Raw genomic sequence first — 7,500 nt, forward strand, 5'->3', positions numbered from 1 at the left:
TTAATTTTACATGTGGTAAGTATGCATGACTTATACCATCCTTTGTATTGATTTATTTGGGTCGTGTCTTTTTTTTCCACATTATTAGCCTTCTTGTTCTCCTCCTCCTCCTCCTGCTTATCATTATTGTAGAAATGTTTTCCTTTTTCTTTTTTTCCTCTTTCTTTCTAAGCTTTTAGTTTCCACCAGAGTGTCGAACCGAATTTTTTATTGGTTTGCTTCGATTTGCGGGAGCACAAAAGTAATGTAGGACATTAAAATAGCACAACAAATAAAAGAACAAGAGGTATACAGGACAGGCACTGATGTTGAACTAGTTTCATTCAGGAAAAGTGAACATGTATATACACACGACAGGCAAAGCAGCACATATTCTTAAGGGTAGAAGGTATTTGAGCTGGGATGCTGGTGTCTCCCAGCACGATCAAACCATCCGGGGCTATTGCCGCCTTCTCGGCTGCCCTCGGCACTTATCGTGAATAAAAGCTATATATGTATGTTTACTTTTCCTGGATAAAACTAGTTGAAAGTGAGTGCCTGTCCTGTATACTCCTTGTCCTCGTCTTTTTTGCGCTATTTTATATATTTTACTAAGATGAACCAACAGCGTACCGTATTAAAAAGAAAAAGAAGAAGCTAAAGTGATATTATATTTACCTGGTGCTTCTTTTCGTAATAGGCACTATTTCAAGAGTGCAAACGGGTATCTTTCCATTCATTTGTAGGGTTCGCTTATTTTCAGGTGCCGAGAAATAAATTGCTTTATTTAAATTTGATGGAGCAGTAAATGACAAGCTACATACATATCTGTCTTTCCTTGTTTTTTTTTTGTGTGTTATATTTTAGCCTGAATTTAAAAGTTATCAGTCTGTTGGGTCGCCTAAAATACAGGTGATTGGCATTTGAGGTTTTTTTTCTTTACAAGATAATGGTTGATTCAATTTAGCAAGTAAGCATCAATTGTGCTACTTTTTTTTTCCTTCATCTTAAATAGAGCTAAGCAATCAACTCGACATGACGGCTACTTAATTTGTCGCTTTCTTACCGCCTGTTTTCCGAAACTGTGTGCTTTCTTTTCGTCGTCATCGACTTTGGGCTGCCGCTCCAAGTCCATAGAGCCTTTTTTTTTTTTCAGCTATCCCTGCCGTATACCCTTGTACTTCAATTCATCGTCAGACTAATAGACAGTTATATTTTCTTCCGTACAGTTCCAAGTTGGCGGGTCAGTTTCGGTTCGGCTGAAACTAACTCCTCGGTTCCGGTTTTTCGTTCGCATCGGTTTTCGGTTCGACACTCTGGTCTTCACCGTGCATGGCACCCCCCCCCCCCTTCCTTCCTTCCTTCCCTCCCTCCCTCCCTCCCTCCCTCTCTCCCCTCTTCTCCTCCCTGCAAGAAAAAAAACTGTCGTTTCGAAATGTTTTCTTACTTGAACTGTGAAGGTTTTCAAGTGCATTCCCTTTCCTCCTTTATTGAGCGCACAATTCTAGAGTGGAACTTCCCTTCTGACATTACAATAAAGTTTCCTGCACAAGGAAGAAAAACCTGCCATTTGACCTCCCTTGTGTGTGCAAAGTGTCAATGTTCCTATATTATGCTTGAACATGGTCTTTTTGTCTTCCTATTTGTCACAGAAATCATGTATGTGTATGTATGTATGTATATATATATATACCAATATCGCACTTTATGGATTAATCTTGCACGACCTGTGAAAACCACGTATCTCTGGCTTTCCTCACGTTCGATTTTCGAGCAATTTATGAAGCTAGCTTGGGGAGATTGATTTCGCTCGCACACAATTCGAGGCGCGAGGACGGGCATGTACGAACGCCTACGTAGTCGGGACGGTAAACAAAACTTACACAAATTAAAATCCTGCGCAGATAATAAAAGAAAGAGCAACAAAAAAGTATGGGCGTCTTTCTTTACTAATTTCTTTTTTTTTTTTCTTTTTTAGGATTGTAAGCGGACGGGCTTCTTAAACGATACCAAAAAGCGAGACACAATTTGACAAACGGGTCACGTCACAAGAAAGAAAATCCCACATCCTCAAGCGTGTAAAAAATGCACGCAATATCTACAGTACTGGAATTTGAAGCGCTGCCAATCTCGCGTGCACTAGCCCAAATCGCCTTGCTCCCGCTCACGTCAAAGCGACACAGACCTCGTCGGAAAGGTACGCTTTCTGACGCGGTCAACCGGTAAAAACACTATATATTGTAAAATTCTGTACTTTGGACGTGATTAATTCAGACTGCTTTGCGGCTAACTAAGCGTGCGTTCTTTCCCAATGAAACGAAAGAGCGAGATTAGAAATAGAGGAAATAATTCCCGTGAAAAGAAAGAAATTCGTCTCTTATTGAGCTTGGCAGTAAAGCACGCGACATCTCCAGTATTCCGTTTGAAAGCGCTGCCCGTCGCAAGTGCAGTAGTGTACAGTGTTCGGCTCTCGCCCAGTTGAAAGCGCCAGAAAGCACGTGTCGCCTCGCGACAAGGGTAACCGCTAGAAAACACGCACATTTTAAAGTCGCGTGATTTGCACTTGATTCCTCGGAAGTACTTTGTGGGAGACGAAGCGGGCGTTCCATGCCAAGGACACGGAAGAGAGAGATTAGAAATAGAGCGAACAATTCGCGTGAAAAGAATAATATTTGTCTCCTATCAAACTTGCCAGAAAAGTAAGCGAGATTTCCAGTATTCCGTTTGAAAGCGCTGCCCGTCGCAAGTGTAGTAGGGTAAATTGTTCGGCTCTCGCCCAGTTGAAAGCGCCAGAAAGCCCGTGTCGCCTGGCGACACGGGTAACCGCTAGAAAACACGCACATTTTAAAGTCGCGTGATTTGCACTTGATTCCTCGGAAGTACTTTGTGGGAGACGAAGCGGGCGTTCCATGCCAAGGACACGGAAGAGAGAGATTAGAAATAGAGCGAACAATTCGCGTGAAAAGAATAATATTTGTCTCCTATCAAACTTGCCAGAAGAGTAAGCGAGATTTCCAGTATTCCGTTTGAAAGCGCTGCCCGTCGCAAGTGCAGTAGGGTAAATTGTTCGGCTCTCGCCCAGTTGAAAGCGCCAGAAAGCCCGTGTCGCAAAGCGACACGGGTAACCGCTAGAAAACACGCATCTTTTTCTTTTGTTAATCCCGTGCTTCTCACTTCGTTCCTTGAGGGGACTTTGTTGGGAACTAAGTGGCGGGGCCTTCCAAACGAAACCAATGGTAGAAACAATGAAGTGAGCAAAGAAGAGTAGTGTAAAGAAAGAAAATTGCCTATTATGAAGCCTGCCGTAAACACGCGCGATACCGCGAGCATTCGGATTAAAAGCAGTGACAATCTCACTTACTATAGCGCTCATTGTTCGGCTCTGACACAATTCAAAACGCATGAAACGCCCCGTGTAAATATTGGTTTACTTTGTAATAACAAAGTCGATAAACTTTCTGTTGACCATGTTAACATGAACTGAAAGTCGAAAAGAAGTAATCAGAGTCAAGCAGGGGTCAGCACGTTTTTAATAAAAAGCGAGAAATAATTTTTTTTATAGGGGTAGGATGTATGTACGTATGTATGTATACATAGAGGCAGACAGGAAAAAAAGAACATTTATATATATATATATATATATATATATATATATATATATATATATATATAAGGAGAGAGAGAGGGGAAAAAATAAGAAAGAAAGAAGGACAAATAAATGATACTGAATAACGAGGAGCCACATAAGTGAGAGACAGTAAGTCAGTCAGTCAGTCACCGAAACTGATAACCACAAACTATGTACAGAATGCTCTTGAAGGATCTTCTTTATACTTATCGGTGCTATTATGTGGAGGTGGGGTCTGTCGAGCGTTCGATTGGTGCGAGCGGCGTCTGACGACGTCGCCGACGCCTTTCGTCGCCGTCTCGGCCGCTGCCTCCGCCGCATGGTCGTTACAGCAAGGTACCTGCGATCTCTGGCGTCTGCCGTTGGGGTCGGTTCTCGGGTGCACCTGTGTCTTGAAAACGAATGCGAGAGGAGGGTGTTTCGGAGCGTCCGCGCTAACCGAACGGTGTGAAATGACGAGTGCGTTCTGACCGAAGGCCGGGGTGCGTCCTCGCGTCCTCACGGGACCTGAAAGCTCGGCAACGCTGCGAAGGCGTCGTCAATGATTTTTTTGGCGTACGACTTTCTGTTGCTACGACGAGAAAGAAATTTATGCGCTTCTTGCCGCGTCGGTACCGACCTCGGTCGGGGATATTCCGGCTGCGCGCTCGAACGTGCTTCATTTCTTCTTGGATTTGGAAGTAATTCCTAAGCGTTGTGTGTGTTTGCGGTTCGTAAGGGGCGCCTGACGGTGGCCCCGCGTCCGCGCGTTGGTAGGGTTTTGGGCGACCCACCACGAAAAGATTACCTGGTTGATCCTGCCAGTAGTCATATGCTTGTCTCAAAGATTAAGCCATGCATGTCTAAGTACATGCCGAAACAAGGCGAAACCGCGAATGGCTCATTAAATCAGTTATGGTTCCTTAGATCGTTTCTTCCTACTTGGATAACTGTGGCAATTCTAGAGCTAATACATGCAGTGAGCCCGAAGCCCCTCGGGGCGACGGGTGCTTTTATTAGACCAAGATCAATCGGGCTTCGGTCCGTTTTGTGTGGTGACTCTGGATAACTTTGTGCTGATCGCACGGCCACGAGCCGGCGACGTTTCTTTCAAGTGTCTGCCTTATCAACTGTCGATGGTAGGTTATGCGCCTACCATGGTTGTTACGGGTAACGGAGAATCAGGGTTCGATTCCGGAGAGGGAGCCTGAGAAACGGCTACCACATCCAAGGAAGGCAGCAGGCGCGCAAATTACCCACTCCCGGCACGGGGAGGTAGTGACGAAAAATAACAATACGGGACTCTTTTGAGGCCCCGTAATTGAAATGAGTACACTCTAAATCCTTTAACGAGGATCCATTGGAGGGCAAGTCTGGTGCCAGCAGCCGCGGTAATTCCAGCTCCAACAGCGTATACTAAAGTTGCTGCGGTTAAAAAGCTCGTAGTTGGATCTCAGTTACAGGCGGGAAGTGCGTGGACACCACGTTACGGCCCGTGCTGAACATCATGCCTGTCGTGGTTTGGTTCCCTTCATCAGGTGCCTTGCTTTGGCCGGCGCGTTTACTTTGAAAAAATTAGAGTGCTCAACGCAGGCGATTCGCCTGAATAACAGTGCATGGAATAATAGAACAAGATCCTGTTTCTGTTCTGTTGGTTTTTGGAATACAGGATAATGATTAAGAGGGACAGACGGGGGCATTCGTATTGCGGCGCTAGAGGTGAAATTCTTGGACCGTCGCAAGACGAACTACTGCGAAAGCATTTGCCAAGAATGTTTTCATTGATCAAGAACGAAAGTTAGAGGTTCGAAGGCGATCAGATACCGCCCTAGTTCTAACCATAAACGATGCCAACCAGCGATCCGCCTGAGTTACTCAAATGACTCGGCGGGCAGCTTCCGGGAAACCAAAGTATTTGGGTTCCGGGGGAAGTATGGTTGCAAAGCTGAAACTTAAAGGAATTGACGGAAGGGCACCACCAGTAGTGGAGCCTGCGGCTTAATTTGACTCAACACGGGAAAACTTACCCGGCCCGGACACTGGGAGGATTGACAGATTGAGAGCTCTTTCTTGATTCGGTGGATGGTGGTGCATGGCCGTTCTTAGTTGGTGGAGCGATTTGTCTGGTTAATTCCGATAACGAACGAGACTCTAGCCTATTAAATAGGTGCGTGGTTCTCTGCACCTTGCACCCTTCTTAGAGGGACAAGCGGCTCCTAGCCGCACGAAACAGAGCAATAACAGGTCTGTGATGCCCTTAGATGTCCGGGGCCGCACGCGCGCTACACTGAAGGAAGCAGCGTGTTTTTATCCCTGTCTGTAAAGACTGGGTAACCCGTGGAACCTCCTTCGTGATTGGGATAGGGGCTTGCAATTGTTCCCCTTGAACGAGGAATTTCCAGTAAGCGCGAGTCATAAGCTCGCGTTGATTACGTCCCTGCCCTTTGTACACACCGCCCGTCGCTACTACCGATTGAATGATTTAGTGAGGTCTTCGGACCGATACCCGGAGCGGCCTTTCGGTTGCGCCGGTGTGTTGGAAAGATGACCAAACTTGATCATTTAGAGGAAGTAAAAGTCGTAACAAGGTTTCCGTAGGTGAACCTGCGGAAGGATCATTACCGGATGTTATTTGGCATCGTTTTGTCTTCTTCCTCTTGTACGGGGAATGGACTCGATGTGCGAATTTATCTGGCGCCGATCCCGACCAAGCTTGGATGCCGTCGGGACGGCACAAAAAAAAAAACAACTGTGGTTCGGATGTGCCTTTTTCTTTGGGTGGCCTCCGTTCCTTTCGATGATGCGTCCAGCGGGAGCCCTCTGCTGCCTCGATTGAGAGGAGATTTCAAGTGCACCGGGACAATCCGCGGGTTACAAAAGGCGCATCGCCCCCTTTTTCGTCTCTTCTCGAGGATCGCCCTTTTGTTTTGATTAACGAAGAGGCGTTTGAGAAGAAGCTTTTTTTTGCGCTTTCGAGATGGCATGGGATGTGCCGGGCGCGAAAAAAAACAACAACTTGTGTTTTGTCGTACTGATTGAAAAATCCAAAAACACGACTCTAAGCGGTGGATCACTCGGTTCTCGGGTCGATGAAGAACGCAGCCAGCTGCGAGACTTGGTGTGAATTGCAGGACACACTGAGCACTTACTCTTTGAACGCACATTGCGGCCTCGGGCCTTCCCGTGGCTTCGTCTGTGTGAGGGTCGGATCATATATCAAGAGAGGAGAATTTGTTTTCTACCTCGTTTTGACTGTGTCGGATCGTGGGCAGCACGCAGTTTTATGCTTTCTTGCGTTGCGTTTTCTTTGAGCAAATGCACGAGTGGTGCGATTGCACGCGTGCGCTTAACCAGTCCTCCTCCTCCTACGAGTTTTTATCGAACACTGCATGGGAAAACGAAACTCGATGGATACCGTTTGTGGAAAATCCCGTACCAAAAAAATCTTTCGCACGTTGAACGGCGCTGTGACGTCGGTGCGTTAGAAACGGAGATTTGAAACGGTTTCTTTTCGATCGATTCTGTTTTCTTTGGCGTGGATGTTGTTCGAGTGGAAAAACCGTGGGACGGAGTTGGCGTTGGCGCGTTGAAACGCGGCGTCGGCAAATGTAAATCTCGTGGCGTTGATTTGCACAAAAAAAAGAAAAACGCTTCTGGGAGGAAAGTTTTTTGCGTCGTAGCCTTCCGTCAGTCTAAGACCTTCGCGTCCCCGATGAATACTGGAGCCATCCAGTAGGGGAATGCCGTTGGATTGCGCGCTTTCTTTTTTGTCGAATCGAAAGCGATGCAAAGCGTGTGTACAACAACTGTTAGTTCGCCATCCTTTTGTGTTTTTGACATGTGGTAAGGAGGCGAAGTTTTTGTTGGAAAGCGCACAAAATAAAAAAAAAGATTGTCGACCTCACATCAGGCGA

General features: G+C 46.1%; 2 non-coding genes across 2 annotated transcripts; both read left to right on the plus strand.

The window, feature by feature from the left end:
* Positions 1 to 4,391: 4,391 nt before the first annotated feature.
* On the plus strand, positions 4,392 to 6,207 carry LOC120845579. The gene has a single exon (XR_005716781.1). It is a non-coding gene; the product is annotated as a small subunit ribosomal RNA (ribosomal RNA).
* A 433-nt stretch (positions 6,208 to 6,640) lies between these two features.
* Positions 6,641 to 6,793, plus strand: LOC120845752. Its single transcript, XR_005716893.1, has one exon. It is a non-coding gene; the product is annotated as a 5.8S ribosomal RNA (ribosomal RNA).
* The last annotated feature ends 707 nt before the right edge of the window (positions 6,794 to 7,500 follow it).

The sequence above is a fragment of the Ixodes scapularis genome, unplaced genomic scaffold (assembly GCF_016920785.2).
Source record: "Ixodes scapularis isolate PalLabHiFi unplaced genomic scaffold, ASM1692078v2 ptg001158l_1___fragment_3__unscaffolded, whole genome shotgun sequence".
NCBI classification, from domain to species: domain Eukaryota; kingdom Metazoa; phylum Arthropoda; class Arachnida; order Ixodida; family Ixodidae; genus Ixodes; species Ixodes scapularis.